Consider the following 18,289-nt stretch of genomic DNA (forward strand, 5'->3'; position numbering starts at 1 on the left):
TGTGTTAGTGATACGGATGTTCCAATCATGGTTTTATGTTGCCGGTTCAGATCAACCATTAGTGAACTTTGCTTATACTAATCTCACATAATAACTGTCATTTCTAAAATACATGTCTGGGGATAGGTTGATTGGCAAAACTAAATTGGCCCTAGTGTGTGAATGTGAGTGTGAATGTTGTCTGTCTATCTGTGTTGGCCCTGCGATGAGGTGGCGACTTGTCCAGGGTGTACCCCGCCTTCCGCCCGATTGTACCTGAGATAGGCGCCAGCGCCCCCCGCAACCCCAAAAGGGAATAAGCCGTAGAAAATGGGTGGAAAAAATGTCTGGTAACTGCTATTGACAATGTTACAGTATCAAGAAAATATTTAAACTTTTTACAATTATTTATTTACATACAATAGTTGGATCAAAAAAAAAAGGCAGTACTACACAATAACTAAGTAAAATCAAAAACTACTATCTACTACTCTTTGAAATCATTTTTTTTTTCCCCTCAAAGTCCTCCTGTGTCCAGGGAATTATTTCCCAAGTTTGTAAACATCAACCAAAATGAAAAAGAAGAAAATAATAATGACCTAGTTACTCTAGTATTGATTGTATGCTGATATTATCCTTAGTACAGTATCAATACTATCAATATATGGATCTGCTTCTTATGTGTGTGCCTGGTCGCTTGACAGCAGCAGAACAGCCCAACAGTTGTTGATATAGTATCCTCTCCCTAACTGTTGTATTTTCTAATTATTATTGTATTTAGAAAAATCACACAAAATATTATTTAGTCTCGTAAAATAACACTGCATGGAAAAATCCCGACTTCAAACCAATCCCAGCCCAGCAATATTTGGAATAACAATCCACCGAGCATTTGAGAAGACTCACAAACACAACAATAAAAAAAAGAAAAAATCAAAACGTTTGAACAAAATTGTATAATATCAATGATAATAACAGTATTAATAATAACAACAATACTAACGGCAATAACATTGATTAAAAAAATTAAACAACAACAACAACAAACACACAAATCACTATTATTATCACTCATAATTTCCATCACCATCACAGCCATTAATAAAAAACAAAAATAGTCGTCCCTCTAACTGTTAGTTTTTTCCATTTGCTTACACACAATTTTACTATCTGTGTGTCTTTTTTTCAAAAGATATACACACTTTTCCAAACACCACATTCAATATTGTTAATTCCTACATTATTTGCAAAATGACACACTTTGGTCAAAACATATGCCCATTCATTAAAATGAAGCAAGCATTTGTAAAAATGCAGTTTTATTGTCATCTCACTCACAAAGACTTCAAAGGATAAGACACTATTGGAGTGAATTACCCAGAACAGTGATAAATACAAGACACATTTGTAAAAAAAAAAACTATTTTACTATAAGAAATCACTTGTTTGGGGCATTTTGTCCGACCTTTTTAGCAAATGTGATGAATGATTATTGCAACTCACAAAATATATTGGCAAATCCACAGTAATCGTCATTGTTTACTTTGAAGTTGTCACGGCGTAGATTCGAACCCAAGATTCTCCCGCAGCTGATTCCCACACGCCTTCTGGCAGCATGCCAATACATGCCCCCGCACGCGCCATGCACACCACGCCCACGCTTCACCGCAGCTGTAGGCTGCCTGTCATCAGAGCACCTGGCAGTAATCAGAAGGACAGCATAAAATCCAGTCACTCCTTGGATCCTGCAAAGGAACGCCGTTAACTCTAGTAGTAAGTATATACGTCTCTGGCTTCCCTCTCGTGTTGTCGCCTCCTTTTGTCTTGTGCCGTTTTGCCTCGTTGACTTGTCCCTTGTCCTCCTTGCAGTTGCCTCCCTCGATCCTCGATCACTCGCCTGGACTCGGACCTTGTTTGCTTGCCGCCTGCCCCTCGACCTCCTGCCTGTCCTCGGATCTTCCTTGTGCCTACCCCTCCTTGACCAGACGAAGGTTTCATTCAACACGCATGTACAACATCCTCTTGTTTTATTCCCATGGTTAACTTTACACTTAATCCTGCAACAAACACTTAGAGTAGCATACACAATCATCAAAGGTCCGGGCGGAAGGCGGTGTACACCTTGGACAAGTCGCCAACTCATCACAGGGCCAACACAGATAGACAGACAACATTCACACTCACATTCACACACTAGGGCCAATTTAGTGTTGCCAATCAACCTATCCCCAGGTGCATGTTGAAACTTAACATAAAGGTCTATAAAAAAAACAAAAAAAAACTATGGGATCAGAGATGGCGCCGTGAACGGTCTTACTTGCGGGAGCAGCATCTAAAAAAAGATTATAAACCTGGGAAAACGGCTGGTGTATGATTGCAAAGAAACTTAATATTGTTCATACTAAGTTTAGTTCATTTTGTGTTTCATTTGGTTGGACTTTGACTGCTGCTCCTTTGAACTGTACTGACAGCACACAGTTGCTCTCCAGCTTGTACAACACTCACAGTGTCTCTTTAATAACTTGTACACGGTCACAGTGTCTTTTTAATAACTGGACTCAAAACGTTATGGAAACCAACATTTTTAATGCGTAGGAGTTCATTTAAAAGGCTTTGTGGATTGATGGAAGGCGTTTTAAATCTGAAGGAAAATGTGCCGTGATACCTCTGCAGAGGGTTGGTGGGTTGCGATTGCTGTGGACAAGCTTTCTGGTTGTGTGGAATACAGATATGTTGCTAATCAGTCTGGGGTGCACAACGGCAGCATGAAGAGGTTTGTGTACACTTAATTTTTTGCCTTTTATACCTGCTTCTCTTCCATCTCACTCGTTTTTGTTCGGGAAGCCACGTTCTCCATTGATGTAACCTTGGTGACTTTCTCTCTAAATCTAGAATCTTTCGTACTCTTCTTAGTTACTCTCTTTATCCAAAGTGATTAGCGACAAATCTAGCAACTTTTTTGATATTTTTTTGGAGATATGAAAGCGCGTATCAGTCTAATGTCCACAATGTACCTCTGAGGTCTGTGAGCTTTACCTGTCTACTTAGTTGCTGTTCTTGGACAGCTTGTACTGAAAACACATTTTACTGTACTTTTAAATGCAATGATAATAAAGTCTAATTCCATTCCAATCTGAACAGAAAGAAGAAGCACACTCAGTCTGTGCAAAGCTGCCGCTCTTTCTGCTTTGGTTAAAATTTAAGTTAGTTTCAAATAAAAACAAAGCTATGGTTCAAATCAATTGGCCAATCAATTGATTTGGTTTGTTCGTGAATATCACAACCCTCCAGTCTTTTAATCAAATTTGACAACATTGTCACACGCTATTGTGACACCTATTTTTATTCCACTTGTGTCACCTTTTGTTGTGGTGTTCAGTGTTTGGAGCAGTTATTTTGGTTTTTACTTTGTGTATTGTGTTTTTCTTTGTTACCGCCCCTTTGTTTTTTGTTACAGACTTAACCACTCCCTGAGCCGGGCATAATTGCTGCAGGTGTGTGTCATTGACTGGCCTATTTAACCACAGCGGTACGGGCAGGAAGGCACTGGCTGATTACTCCTCATGGACACATGACTTCTGGTTCATGTTCTGGATTCTTTACTACGATTCCTTTTTTCAGTAAGACCTTCTGCCTTCCTGCCCTGTGTAGTCTTCCTCGCGGCTCAGGTAGCCACGCTGTTCTTGTTTATCATATTTTACTTGTTGAAGTATTTTTCGCGGTGCAATCTTTTGTTATTTTTATGCCCCATTGTGTTGTTATCTACTTTAGTGTTGCTCTTTATCCCTCTCTTGAGCAATAAACACACTTTATGTTCTAGTCCTGCCTGTGTTTTGCATTTTGGGATCCACTAGCCTCTTAGAGTATAACCAAGCATGACAAACATTTAGAAATGTAAAACCAAGAAAAATACAACTAAACTAAGAATCAACAGTAGAAAACAGACACTTCTAATCATTATTTGCATTTTTTAACAAACTTTTTATGTCTCCCAATACGTGGTTCCTCTTTGCTACAGCGTTCATTATAACCAAATATGCAAATGAGGCGTTTATCAACTTCTAGCAATTTTAATGACAGCCAATAGCACCGTTCCTTACTGAGGAGTTTGCAACCGATGAAGATGAAGAGAGATCAGAAGAGATTGATGACAGAGTTGTAGAAAATACACACATTGAGAACACAGACGCAGAGAATGAGAAGAGCCAGCAGAGAAAACAGTAGAGATGATTTTCATTTGTAATTTCTGCATAATTAAGACTCTAGTCAGCCACAGTGCACGGAGATCTCCTGGAGGTGAGGACATCAGTCTTAAAGGGTAACATTATCACCAGACCTATGTAAGCGTCAATATATACCTTGATGTTGCAGAAAAAAGACCATATCTTTTTTTAACCGATTTCCGAACTCTAAATGGGTAAATTTCGGTGAATTAAACACCTTTCTATTTATTGCTCTCGGAGCGATGACGTCAGAATGTGACGTCACCTAGGTAATAAAGCCGCCATTTTCTCAAACACATTACAAACACCGGGTCTCAGCTCTGTTATTTTCCGTTTCTTCGACTATTTTTTGCAACCTTGGAGACATCATGCCTCGTCGGTGTGTTGTCGGAGGGTGTAACAACACTAACAGGGACCGAGTCAAGTTGCACAACTGGCCAAAAGATGCGAAAGAGGCAAGAAATTTGACAAAATTTGTTCAAAATACGAGGGTGTGGGGAAAGCCGACGAAATGGTCAGTTGTTTGTTCCGCACACTTTACAGACGAAAGTTATGCTACTACAGAGATGGGAAGATTGTGTGTATATCCTGCAACACTCAAAGCAGATGCATTTACAACAATAAAGTCAGAGAAATCTGCCGCCAGATCCCCATTGAATGTGCCGTAGTGTCTGCACATTTTACCGGCGATGCTAAAGCAGACATGGCACAGAGATGTATGGATAACCTGCAGATGCTTTTCCAACGATAAAGTCAACAAAATCACAAAGGTGAGTTTTGTTGATGTTATTGACTTATGTGCTAATCAGACATATTTGGTTGCGGCATGACTGCCAGCTAATCAATGTTAACATGCTATGTAGGCTAATTGTATATACATTTGAAACTATATTTATAGTGAATTATATTTATATAGCGCTTTTCTCAAGTGACTCAAAGCGCTTTACATAGTGAAACCCAATATCTAAGTTACATTTAAACCAGTGTGGGTGGCACTGGGAGCAGGTGGGTAAAGTGTCTTGCCCAAGGACACAACGGCAGTGACTAGGATGGCGGAAGCGGGATATTTGCATCCAGCGTTTCCCTCCACCCATATTTAATGCCAAACAAACAATTACCAATCAACTGATTTAAGTTGATCCAGTGTCACAAGATGCGAAACTTCCGATCGTTTGGTCTGCACATTTTACCGGCGATGCTAAGGCAGACATGGCCGAATAGCGTCAATAGCTATTCGCTCAATAGCTTCAGTTTCTTTTTCAATTTTGTTTTCGCTATCTGCCTCCATACTCCAACCATCCATTTCAATACATGCGTAATCTGTTGAATCGCTTAAACCGCTGAAATCCGAGTCTGAATCCGAGCTAATGTCGCTATATCTTGCTGTGCTATCCGTAATGGCATCACTGGATGACTTCACAGGAAAATGGACTTTAAAGATTTTTTTGAAAAAAAATTCTAAAAATAAAATAAGCCACTGGGAACTGATTTTTATTGGTTTTAACCCTTCTGAAATTGTGATAATGTTCCCTTTTAAGGTATAAATCGACGTTAAAACAGACAAAATCTGTGTTGAAAAAAAAATGTTTTTTCAAATGCATCATGCCACTAAGGTCACAGTCTTTGTCATTTTCAAAAAATTGGCAGCGCTGCTTAGTACCACAAAGTTAGCATGTACGTTTTTGAAGTGATAGTCATATGTAGCTTCTCCATTGGACAAAAGCAATCTCTGAAATTACCCGACTTTTCCTTTTTTTTTTAAAAACAAAACTTTTAGAGTTTGATTGACGAATAATGAAGTACTTCGAGAGGCTGGTAAAGGAACACATTGTCTCCAGACTTTCCCCCCACATTCGACCCATACCAGTATGCTTATCGTCCTAACCACTCCACTGGGGACGTCATCTCCAATGCACGCCACCTGTGCTGAGATCATCAGGAAGGAAAGGACACACATGTGCGGCTGTTGTTTCTGGACTTCACCTCGGCGTTCAACACCATCATCTTGCAGCACTTGATGAACAAACTGGCCCCCCTTCGATTTAGTACCCCCTTATGCAACAGGCTGCTTGACCTTCTCACAGACAGACCCCAGTCTGTGAGAGTGGGCGACAACACCTCCAGTGCCATCTCCCTGAGCACCGGCTCCCCCCAGGGCTGCGTCCTGAGTCCGCTGCTGTTCACATTGATGACTAATGAATGCTGCATCAGGTCCACTACTAACCATGTGGTGAAGTATGCGGACGACACAACAGTAGTGGGCCTCATCCATGACAACAATGACTTGGACCACAGGGAGGAGGTGAAACATATGTTTGACTGGTGCACAACCAACAACCTGGTCCTGAACGTCGACAAGACCAAGGAGATCATCGTCGACTTCAGGAAGCACCAGTCCATCCACATTCCACTCTTCGTCAACGGCACAGCAGTGGAGATCGTAAGCAGCAACAAGTTCGTGGGGGTGCAGATAACTGATTATATGACCTGGTCCCTACACACTGGAGCTCTTGTAAAAAGAGCTCAACAGTGCATGCATTTTTTGCATTGGATGAAAAGAGCACAGCTCCTTCCCCCCATTGTGCATTGGTCCTTTAAAAAATATTGTTACAGCCCCTGCCTCAAAGGGTAAGACACAAAAGATAAAAGCCAATAAGAATACATAATTTGAATATTTAATTGATATCATTACACCGCCATCTTGTGTTTTTGTCTGATGATAAAATCAAAATCGTAATAATTCATCCATCCATCCATCCATTTTCTACCACTTATTCCCTTTCGGGGTCGCGGGGGGCGCTGGCAGTGATCTTGAAATTTTCAGGTATCATGATCAGTATTAGTACGGCCAATTCTGCGCCTACACTTGGTATCGGATCTATATGCAAATTTAAAGTATCATCCAAAGTTAATGTTAAAGTATCCAAACAACAGAAGAATAAGTATTTGTTACATTTTAATAAAGTAACCACATTAAACCCAGATTCCGATCTAACAAAGGTCTTAACTCATTCTATTTCTATGCCACATCAATGTGGAATGCACTCCCAAAAGGTGTAAAAGTAAGTGCATCCCTATCCTCCTTCAAAACCGCTCTAAAACAACACCTCCAGGAAACTTCAACCCTTTAGTAACACCCTCCCCCCTTCCACATCCCATCTCCCTGGATTGTAAATAACCAAATGTAAATAATCAAATGTATTTCTAATGTATGTACTTGTTCTTATGCTATCTGAACTCACTATGTTCTCTGCTGGCTGTACATATCCTACTAAGTAAGACCTACACTGTTACAATGTCCATTTCTCTGATAATGCAATTGTTGATGAATGAAATGCTGATATCAACCAAAGCTCCTCATCCCACCCCCGGATTGTAAATAATGTAAATAATTCAATGTATATACTATGATGATTAACCTGTGTGATGACTGTATTATGCTGATAGTATATATTTGTACTATGAAATGATTTACGTGGACCCCGACTTAAACAAGTTGAAAAACTTTTTCGGGTGTTACCATTTAGCGGTCAATTGTACGGAATATGTACTGAACTGTGCAATCTACTAATACAAGTTTTAATCAATCAATCAAAACCAAATATTAACAGTGATGACAAAATAGATTATTGCATATGTCAGCAGCCAAATATGGGGTCTTTGTAACCTGTTATGAAAAGGTTTTCTCATCATTTACATGCCCAATAACGTATTGTGATATATATTGTTATCGCAGTAGTCTGCAATATATTTTAAAAATGTTATGTTTTGTGTGTGCCTTAATTGTTTCTGACATACAGAGTCCTGATGTCAAATAATAATAGTCCATTGGTGTAATCTCCTTCAGTCTTTTGAAGTATTTGTTCATTTCCTGTTTGCCATTTGGGTCACCACAAAAGAAACAGCATCGTCACGCTGACTATAGGCATCTACTCTCTGCTCTTTCCTATTTTATTAGCATCACAGTTTGTCACCAGGTCAAATCCCCACGCGGGGCATCAATGACTCCAGATTTTTGGTGCTAAATCTTATGGGAAAACAGAGATTTCTCTCTCAGCCATGCTCCATTGTTTGTGAACAAACCAAGCGACCACAGCGGCCCGAGTCGCACAATGACGGACAGCTTATTCAGCGACTTCATCTGTCGCCGCTCCCCAGGGACTGGACTCTGATCTTTTCCCAGAGCGCCATCTCTCTTGTTGACTTACTGATTCTGGATGTGCTCCTCCTCTTCTGCTTCCCCCCGCCATTCCGACTAGGTAAATATCTGCAGCATATGACTCCGTGGATGAAGTTTTGTCCTATGTTGTACAACCAGCCTCTGAACCGCCGGTTGACCCAATCAGTTGGCGTCTAATGATGCAAAACATACACTAATTCCAACTTCTCCTTGTTTTTGTTTTCTTATTTTTTTGTTTTTGTTTTGTTGTCATATCTCCCTGGGGGATTAAAGTGGTTGTAAAGACTGAGTCATTCCTTCGGAGACACCAGCTCCCATCAGCGCCTTCTGGCCATTACTGGTGCATCGTGGGAACAGCTTGGCGAGGACAATGATTGGCTAGAACAATGAGGCTGCACAAGGCAACACAAAGGACACGCCCACTGCACGATGGGAAAGAGCAGCGCAGGAAGCAGATGTTGCCACAGAGGACACACAGGAGGGGAGAGAGAGACAGCAGATGTCGTTCTCTCGCTCTGTATCTTTTTGATGTTAAGGCCAGCAGCAGGTGAGGAGAGAATCTACCTGCTTTGTGATGTATGGTGTTCCATGCATGCATGGATTAATCTCACATTGACAATGCAGGCCTTCAGGATGTTCTTGATGTGCCTTGAAATCACAAAAAAGTGGTCGATGGTATGACAAGGCGATATCGAACACATATACAGTATGGTAATGACCATGGAACATGGAGATTGCATGTTTTCATCCAGAAATAAGTTCAAACACTTGACTGAGACTAACAATCATAAATTAACCTAATTTTACTTGCCAAATTGTTTGAAACAAGTAAAAGGGATTTATTAACACTTGTATTAATTCACATTTTTGCATTTTGATTAGTCTCGAATAATCGCAGTAAATAATTTGCGTGCGTCATTTAAATTACACTTGTTATAATTCTAATGCTGACAAACAATTACATTTAAAAAAATCTTATTAATCACCTTGATTAATTTTGATTAATTGCAGTATATTACTTGATTGCATCATTGGAATTACCTTTAAAAAATACCCCAATATTTTGACACAAATGCAATGCTATTGTCAGAATGTTATACGGGAACATTTTTAGTGTTTTACTTGAATGCACGTCATTTATTTGTTTGAAACGTGTTGACAGTTTTATTTAAGTACCATCAGGGTGTATTTTGAAGGGAAACTTGCCAGTAGTGCTGTGCGGATCGATACTGAATTATCGATACTGCCAATACCAGACTTATGCCAGAATATGGATTCTCAAATCAAAATATCAATACTTTTGACACTTTAGTTATTTGAAATCATGTCTATCATTAACAGGAATGCAGTGTCAAAAATTAACTAAAGTTGTGAAAGAGGCAGTGTGCCAATGTTGGATTGTTTTGTTAAATGTCGTTTACATGTTCAGTATTTTCACCACACTTGCCAACCCTCCCGGATTTTCCGGGAGACTCCCATAATTCAGCGCCTCTCCCGAAAACCTCCTGGGACAATTTTTCTCCCAAAAATCTCCCGAAATTCAGAAGGAGCAGGAGGCCACGCCCCCTCCAGCTCCATGCGGACCTGAGTGAGGACAGCCAGTTTTCACGTCCGCTTTCCCACAATATAAACAGCGTGTCTTCCCAATGACGTTATAACTGTAAAATGATCGAGGTCGAGTTCTTGGTTTCTTATGTTAGGCAGTTTCATTAACGTCCGCCCAGCGCGGTAACAACACACAACAACAGCGGTCACGTTTTTGTCTACCGTAAAGCAATGTTGTGACACTCTTAAACAGGACAATACTCCGATTTACTGTACATGCACATGGTTAGAAAAATAGTGACAGAGAATACAACAAGGATGGACAATTCAACCCTTAACTCAACGATGAGTAGATGAGTGTTATGTGTGTGTATATGTGTAAATAAATGAACACTGAAATTCAAGTTTTTCTTTATATATATATATATATATATATATATATATATATATATATATATATATATATATATATATATATATATATATGAAATATTTGACTTGGTGAATTGTAGGTCTAAATATACTCCTCCCCTCTTAACCACGCCCCCAACCAGGTTGGCAAGTATGATTTTCACACTAATGTATATTTGCAACTTTGATTGATTGATTGAGAAGTTTATTGACATCTTAAAGAATTTAATCCATGAATGCTTTAAAAAGACAAATGGATGGCACAAAAAGCCAAAAAGCTTGTGTCCATTGTGGTCCATAACTGAGTTGTGATCTCGTATTTTATTCTAATAGTAGCTCTTTTTAACAAATGTTTTAAATACTTATATTATTTTACTTCTTTCCTTTTTTAAAGTGTGAAACACCATTTTGATGCACTTCATAGGATTTTATCCTCTGTTATTTCTGTTGTGTTAGCTGGGCTATAGTGTTATTCACGCCACTACCTTATTTTGTATGTCAGAATTTGAAATAAATAAATAGCTATGTTTTCTGTTTATGCTTTGAGATATGATAATTTTTTAAATACACAGACATATTTGGTATATATTTGCACAAAGTATTGGATTGGTATGGCCAATACCAGCCTTAATTTTACCCTGAATCATATTGGAAAGAAAATCAGTGGTATTGCACATCACGTTGTAGTCTCCTCACTCATCTTTGAATTGACCTAAACAACCTACTGTTCCACCTTTCATGGAGGCAATCATCTGCAGTTAAGGTCAAGGAGCTCGTGTGGTCAAAAGAAGATTTGCGATTAATCTGTATTTATACATGATTCATGCGATAAGTGAGTTGAACCATCATAGTTAATTCATAACATCTTTGGCCATAAAAAGAATAGAGGATGACTTGTGACACCCACTATGTTTCAATGAATAGGACAGGGTTAGGGAAATAACAAGACCATAAGATGACATCCCTAAAACATATTGGCAACACTTGACATGAAATTAATAGGATAGTTAATCGAGTTTTATGCAATGAAAAGAGTCCCTTAAAGTCCAAGACATTATGACGTCACAGTCAAATTAACCCTTGAACTTTTCGATACAAAATGCTATCATCTCATCATCATACTTTATCAATGTGAAACGCCGTCATAACCAGTACATGAAATTCAACGTTATGGCCAAAAACATGTTTTTTGGCGAGACCACAGTGACTTTGACCTTTGCACTTTGACCACCGACCACAGCTCATCCTTAAGTCTAAATGGACGTTTGTGTCGCTTCCAAAAGAGTCCCCCTCGAGGGCCTCGTGGGCGGAGTCATGGCAGACCGGAGTGACAAAAGTGACCATGCGATTTATGGCTTAAGACAGAATAAATTTACTGTGTGAGACTATTTTCATCAACCTTGGCCACTGACGACATGGTAAAAAGTATTGGGACAGACCACTTTTAGTCAATCAATCAATCAGACAAGGGTTACACTGGACCACTTGGTTCCCCCTAAATGTAATGTTTGATCTAACCAAGATGTTTTTAGCAAGTTGTACATTATGTTTTATTTCCTGAGGCAAGTACCCATACATTTAAAATTAAGGTAAAGTATATACAGTATATGGGCCAAAATATTGGGACAAAGCTTATTAAACTTGAGCTCACCCTTAAACCGTAAAGCTATTTTCAACAATTAAGCTTCTAATTTTGTGGGAACACATTCAGAAAAGCTAATTTTTTTTCTTCCAGAACCCAATGCAAGAGGCATGAATGCATGCTAGAGTTTGGTGCAGAATAAGTCCATCCCCTTTGGGATGAATGAGAACGGCGATGAAGGAACAAAAGCAAACAGACAAAATACAATAACCAGGAGAAATTCCTTCCAGAAGAGCATCAACAGGACAACTTAACTGGCAGCCCTGGGGCAAAATCCGGCCAAAGAAAACAGGCCCCCGAGTCCAGTTGAAAACTTGGAAGATAAACATTTTTACAGCAAATTCAGTGCTCTTGTTGTATAGAGTAACTTGGACCACAATAAACACATTGGCAGATCCTTGCATTGTAATTATAATCTTGTTAGAAAACATAGAGGACTGGGGTCCAAACTTGTGATTTACATAATTGAGGCATTCTTCAAGGCCCCCATTTAAGTCCTCTTTCTTTTGGCAGTTACACTTTTTTTTCATAATGTGATTTATGTAACTAAGGCCTTGATGTAGCTTGTTTACTTCAGATTCAGTCAGTAGTCATTTGTTCAACTTCTTTAGTTGTACTAGAAGTTGTTCATCAAGCTTTCATCGAAGAGCCTCTCTTTTTCATCATCTGGGCTATTCAACTGGTGGCCCCCGAGTTCAGTTCAAAACTTGGGAGCCAAACATTTTTGCAGCAGATTCCCTAAAATCACTGGTGTGCTCCTGATGTATAGAGAAACTTACACCACTGTAAACACATTTGCTGATCATTGCCTTGTCATTTTATACTTGTTAAAAAACATAAAATACTGGGGTCCAAACTAGTGATTCACAAACTGAGGCATTTCTCAAGGCACCCAGTTAAGTACTCTCCTTCTGGCAGTTACACATTTTTTCCGTAATGTGATTTATGTACTGAGGCACAAGTGTCAAACTTAAGGCCTGGGGGCCAGATCTGGCCCGCCACATCATTTAATGTGGTCCATCGCATCAATTATTGTTGTTCAACACATCATTTAGGTGGCTCAACGTATAATTTCAAGTGGCTCAATGTGTCATTTAATGTGGCTTGCTGTGTCATTTAAAGTGGCCGGCCACAACATTCAATCCGTGTCACGGCGCACGCGCAATCCCTCATGCCTTCTGCTGGATGCTCGTCTGGCACCTCCACTGGAAGCGCTCCAGGACACGCCCCTTCTCGCTCTGGCAAAGCTGCAGGTAATCTACAATCAGCACACCTGATACTAATGAAGACACACAGCCTAAAGACCAGCGGACCCGAACATCCAGTGCCGGAACATAGTTCATTCCTCATGGTAAGCATCCCATCTATGGCTGCCCTTCCGCGAACTTTCTCTCTCTCTCTGTGTTTCCCGCAGTGCCGTTCCTGTTCCCCATGATCGAGTTGTGTTCCTCGACTTCCCTCTGGATTCTGGACTGCCTCCCTCGATCCCCAACCCCTGCTTGGACACGGACCTCGTTTTTTCTCTCCACCCGCCCCAACCGCTTGCTTGCCCATGGACTGGCTTCTCGCCTTGCCCCTTTGGTCTGACAAGGGATTCATCCAACACACACTTACAACAAACTCTGGTAACATTTATATTGTTAATTTTACACATCGTTTTGCACCAAACACTTGGAGTACCATACACATCCCACACATTCATCATCAGCTTTAATAAAGATATTGAACTGATTCCTGCCGTGGTGTCGTCCCCCTCCCCCGCCGTAAGTAACAATGTGACACACCACATCATTTGTGTTGTTTTGTTTTTTACGGGTAATCACAAATAAACATAAAAAATATCTGCTTTTCACTTTGAATTACTATGTCAAAGCAAGTTATCCACCAGTCTGTTAGTAAAAAAATACAATATAAAAAAAAATTGCTTATGCAGATTTTTTTGGGGTATATATACTGTAACAAGCGGCCCCCTGAGGGCAGCCATAGTTGCAATGTGGCCCTCAATAAAAACAGGTTTCACACCACTGTATTAAGGTATTGCTGTAGCTTGTATACTTTACATGCAATCAGTAGTCATTTCTTCAACTTACTTAGTTATACTACTTGCGTTCCTCAAGGGTTTTTTGGTTTTTTTTTTGTCATTTGGGCTATTCAACTGGTGGCCTGGCGAGTTCACCTAAAAAAACAACTTGTGAGAGACTCACATGTTTGCAGCAGATTGTTAAAAACATTGGAGTGCTGTCACAGATATGATCTTTGACTAGCTTTGTTTTTGCAAGAGTCCTTAAAATCAGTAGAGCGCTCCTGCAACTCTGACAGGATAAATAGACCAAAATCAAATTTATACTGTACATATATACTACAGCGTACACAAAATAAAAATATTTTGTGCACTGAAACCCACTACTACCCACCACGCAGTCTGATAGTTTTTATATCAATGATGAAATATCATTGCAACACATGCCAATACGGCCGGTTTAGTTGACTAAATTGCAATTTTAAATTTCCTGGGAGTTTTTTCTTAAAAACATCGCGTAATGATGACGTGTACGCTTGACGTCACAGGCTGTTAGGGAATATGAGCGCCGCGCACACACACAGCTAAATGTCGTCTGCTTTAACAACATAATTACGCAGTATTTTGGAAATCTGTGTTGCTGAATACTTTGCAATTTGTTCAATTAATATTGGAGGAGTCAAAGTAGAAAGATGGAGTTGGGAAGCTTTAGCCTTTAGCCACACAAACGCACGGTGATTCCTTGTTTAAAATTCACGGAGGTGAAACTTTGCTATGGATCACAGCGAACATGCATCCCAACCGAATGTCAACCAGCAGGTTTCGGTGAGAAAATTGTGGTAAAAAGTCGTTTCTTGTCGGAGATCAGCTGAGCTTGTGCCGCCCACAAAGCCGCCGTCGACTTCCCTGAGACACTGGGCGTCAACACCCGGCCGTGGATACACACCTCCGACTATCAGGTAAACTCACTAAAACACTAGCAACACAATAGAAAAATAAAGGATTTCCCAGAATTATCCTAGTAAATGTGTCTAACAAAATCTGAATCCGTCCCAATGCAATCGTGTTTTTTTTTTTTTCTAGTCCGTCGCTATCAATATCGTCAAACACGAATCTTTCACCCTCGCTCAAATTAATGGGGAAATTGCCGTTTTCTCGGTCCGAATAGCACTTTTTGTTGGAGGCTCACATTCAAAACAATGTGAAGATGTGAGGAGCCATCAACATGTCACGTCATCGTCTGCGACTTCCGCTAAAGGCAGGGCTTTTCTCTTAGCAAGCAATAGTTGCGAACTTTATCGTGGATGTTCTCTACTAAATCCTTTCAGCAAAAATATGGCAATATCACGAAATGATCAAGTATGACACATAGAATGGACCTGCTATCCCCGTTTAAATAAGAAAATCTCATTTCAGTGTCTGGCCGGGTCCTTAGCTTTCTGGAAATGTGGGCCCCAAAACAATCTAATTACTGTTTATTTGAGTTTTAATTGATGTCTTCTATTTTCTTGAAGGGTCAATGGTCACTAGTCCCAATAATTGTGTCCATGATGCTGCACCTAAATTCAACATCTGCAGCATTTTTTTCCTTTTAGATAGATAGATATATTATTGATTCCTTCAGGAGAGTTCCCTCAGGAAAAAATATAATTTATACATTAATTAATACATTAATATTTATTAATGTATTAATTAATGGGCTTCACGGTGGAAGAGGGGTTAGTGCGTCTGCCTCACAAAACGAAGGTCCTGCATTAGTGGGTTCAATCCCGGGCTCGGGATCTTTCTGTGTGGAGTTTGCATGTTCTCCCCGTGAATGCGTGGGTTCCCTCCGGGTACTCCGGCTTCCTCCCACTTCCAAAGACATGCACCTGGGGATAGGTTGACTGGCAACACTAAATGGTCCCTATAGTGTGTGAATGTGAGTATGAATGTTGTCTGTCTATCTGTGTTGGCCCTGCGATGAGGTGGCGACTTGACCAGGGTGTATTCCGCCTTCTGCCCGATTGTAGCTGAGATAGGCGCCAGCGCCCCCCGCGACCCCACAAGGGAATAAGCGGTAGAAAAATGGATGGATGGTAATAATTAATTTTAATGTACTCAATGTTTTTGTGCTGTATACTCTTCAATGTGCCCATTATAATAGATAAATGATAAATGGGTTGTACTTGTATAGCGCTTTCTACATTCAAGGTACTCAAAGCGCTTTGACACTACTTCCACATTTACCCATTCACACACACACTCACACACTGATGGAGGGAGCCGCCATGCAAGGCGCTAACCAGCACCCATCAGGAACAAGGGTGAAGTGTCTTGCTCAGGACACAATGGACGTGACGATGTTGGTTCTAGGTGGGGATTGAACCAGGGACCCTCGGGTTGCGCACGGCCACTCTACCACAGCGCCACGCCGTTCCATTCACAACCAGGGAGACACCACATTCACACAATACAAAAACACAACCACAGCAGCTGATGGGAACAAATCCCCCTGTGTTGTGCCGTACAGCACAGTAGTCCCTTAGACTTAAAAAAAAAAAAGGGTTGCCCAGGTCGTAGCTTTTGAAAGAAGAGGTGTGGTCGTGATGGAATAAAGTGTGCACTGGGATGTTTCTATGATTAGATGCTTGCGTCTGCGTGTATGCTCTTTGTCTTCATCTTTACTGTGGTGTGTATGTATGGGAATGGACTTAGGGTCTGACTCCTTGATTAATGGCCAGTGTGTGTATGTGTGAAAATGCTCCAGGTCCTGTTTCCATGCTAATGTTAGGCGGCAGATGGGAGAGAGGAGGCTGGCGCAACAATGAACAAACACACCACCAGCAGACTTATTACAGACCCTCCTGTTGGGGGCTTGCACTTAAATATTAAATTCCATTATAAATAGAACACTACTTCTATTATTCTATTGGGTAACATACATACATTATATTACCTTTTGCATTCTAAGTATATTTAATTGATAGAAATGAAGTGAATTATATTTATATAGCCCCATTTCTCTAGTAAAACCCCTTATTTATATCTTTAACATACATTTAAATCAGTGTGGGTGTCACTGGGAGCAGGTGGGTAAAGTGTCTTTGGCTAGTCTGGCGGACGTGGGAATCGAACCTGGAAACATGGCCCGCTCTACCAACCGATCCACACTGTACCTACTACTGTGTTTATTTACTGTTTATGGCTATATATTACTTAATCCACCACTAAGAACAACTAACAAATCTAATCGGTTCCAATACAAGATCAGTATCCAAAAATATAGATCATAACTCTCAGTTTTTGAGTGAAGCGAGGTCAATTATACATTCAAGATTAGTTTTTATTTTAAAGCAAGGTTTAGGTAAAACATATTAAAATGGTTTAATCTGTTCCAGGGCTAAACTGGCACCACCATAAACTTTACTTACTTTACATAAACTTTGCTAAGTTTATAACCAATTAGGGCTGCAGCAAACGATTAGTTTATTAATAGAGTAATCGATTGATTTATTTGATTATTCGACTAATCAGATGAATCACACTTTATAGCCTCAATGCTTCTTTTTTTTTTGGGGGGGGGGGGGGGGGGGGGGGATAATATTAGAAATAATCCAATATTTTTCTGTTCTCCATAACCTTCATTTTTTTTTTCAAATTAATGCACATCATCAACATTGAAATTGCACTTGTAACAAGTGCATTAGTAAAAGATACATTTGAAAAAAATATCTGATGTTTATCATCGCACAGATCAAGTGTAATTTATTGCACAATGTCAGAAAGCCTGGTCTCAATTGCAGGTCTTGGGTCATCCAGCAATACAACGACCCCAATACAAGGGGTGGGGAACGATAATTATTGGACCAATATTTGGTATTATGCTGTCACACTGATAAATTTAATAACATTAAAAAATAGGTTTGATAAAAGTTTTTAAAAGCCGCTTCAATGAGGCTGAATTAACCATGCTATGGTGTGGGTGGGTCAGGGTGAGCAAATCATGCGCTCCTACTTTGTAGGTGGTTATAAACTTCCACTAAGCTCACCGGATCTCACAATATAAACAAACATGGTGACGATCATGGCAGACTCCTTAACACACCATTCGTTTTGATTTTTGGGGATATCGATTCGATTCAGAATCAATTCGTTTTTCAAAATTATACTTTTTTAATAACATTGGGAGCCAATTCTATGATTAACTACTTTCCTCCATGAAATAGATAAACAGCTGTAATACATTTCTATATTACTTAAAAGAAAACTGTTTTTGTTCAGTAAAATTCTACCCAAACATTTAAAAA

At 39.9% G+C, this 18,289-nt stretch overlaps 1 long non-coding RNA gene across 4 annotated transcripts in view; it reads right to left on the reverse strand.

The window, feature by feature from the left end:
* LOC133538489 (uncharacterized) overlaps window positions 1-18,289 on the reverse strand; it is a 69,046-nt gene that overhangs the window by 32,833 nt on the left and 17,924 nt on the right. Inside the window, exon 3 of one of the 4 annotated variants that reach the window (XR_009803009.1) lies at window positions 1,298-1,955. The exons of the other annotated variants lie outside the window; for them this stretch is intronic. This is a non-coding gene — a long non-coding RNA (uncharacterized LOC133538489). Of the gene's footprint in view, window positions 1-1,297; window positions 1,956-18,289 lie in introns of those variants that run through there. 4 annotated transcript variants of the gene reach the window in all.

Source organism: Nerophis ophidion, linkage group LG02 (genome assembly GCF_033978795.1).
Source record: "Nerophis ophidion isolate RoL-2023_Sa linkage group LG02, RoL_Noph_v1.0, whole genome shotgun sequence".
NCBI lineage: Eukaryota > Metazoa > Chordata > Actinopteri > Syngnathiformes > Syngnathidae > Nerophis > Nerophis ophidion.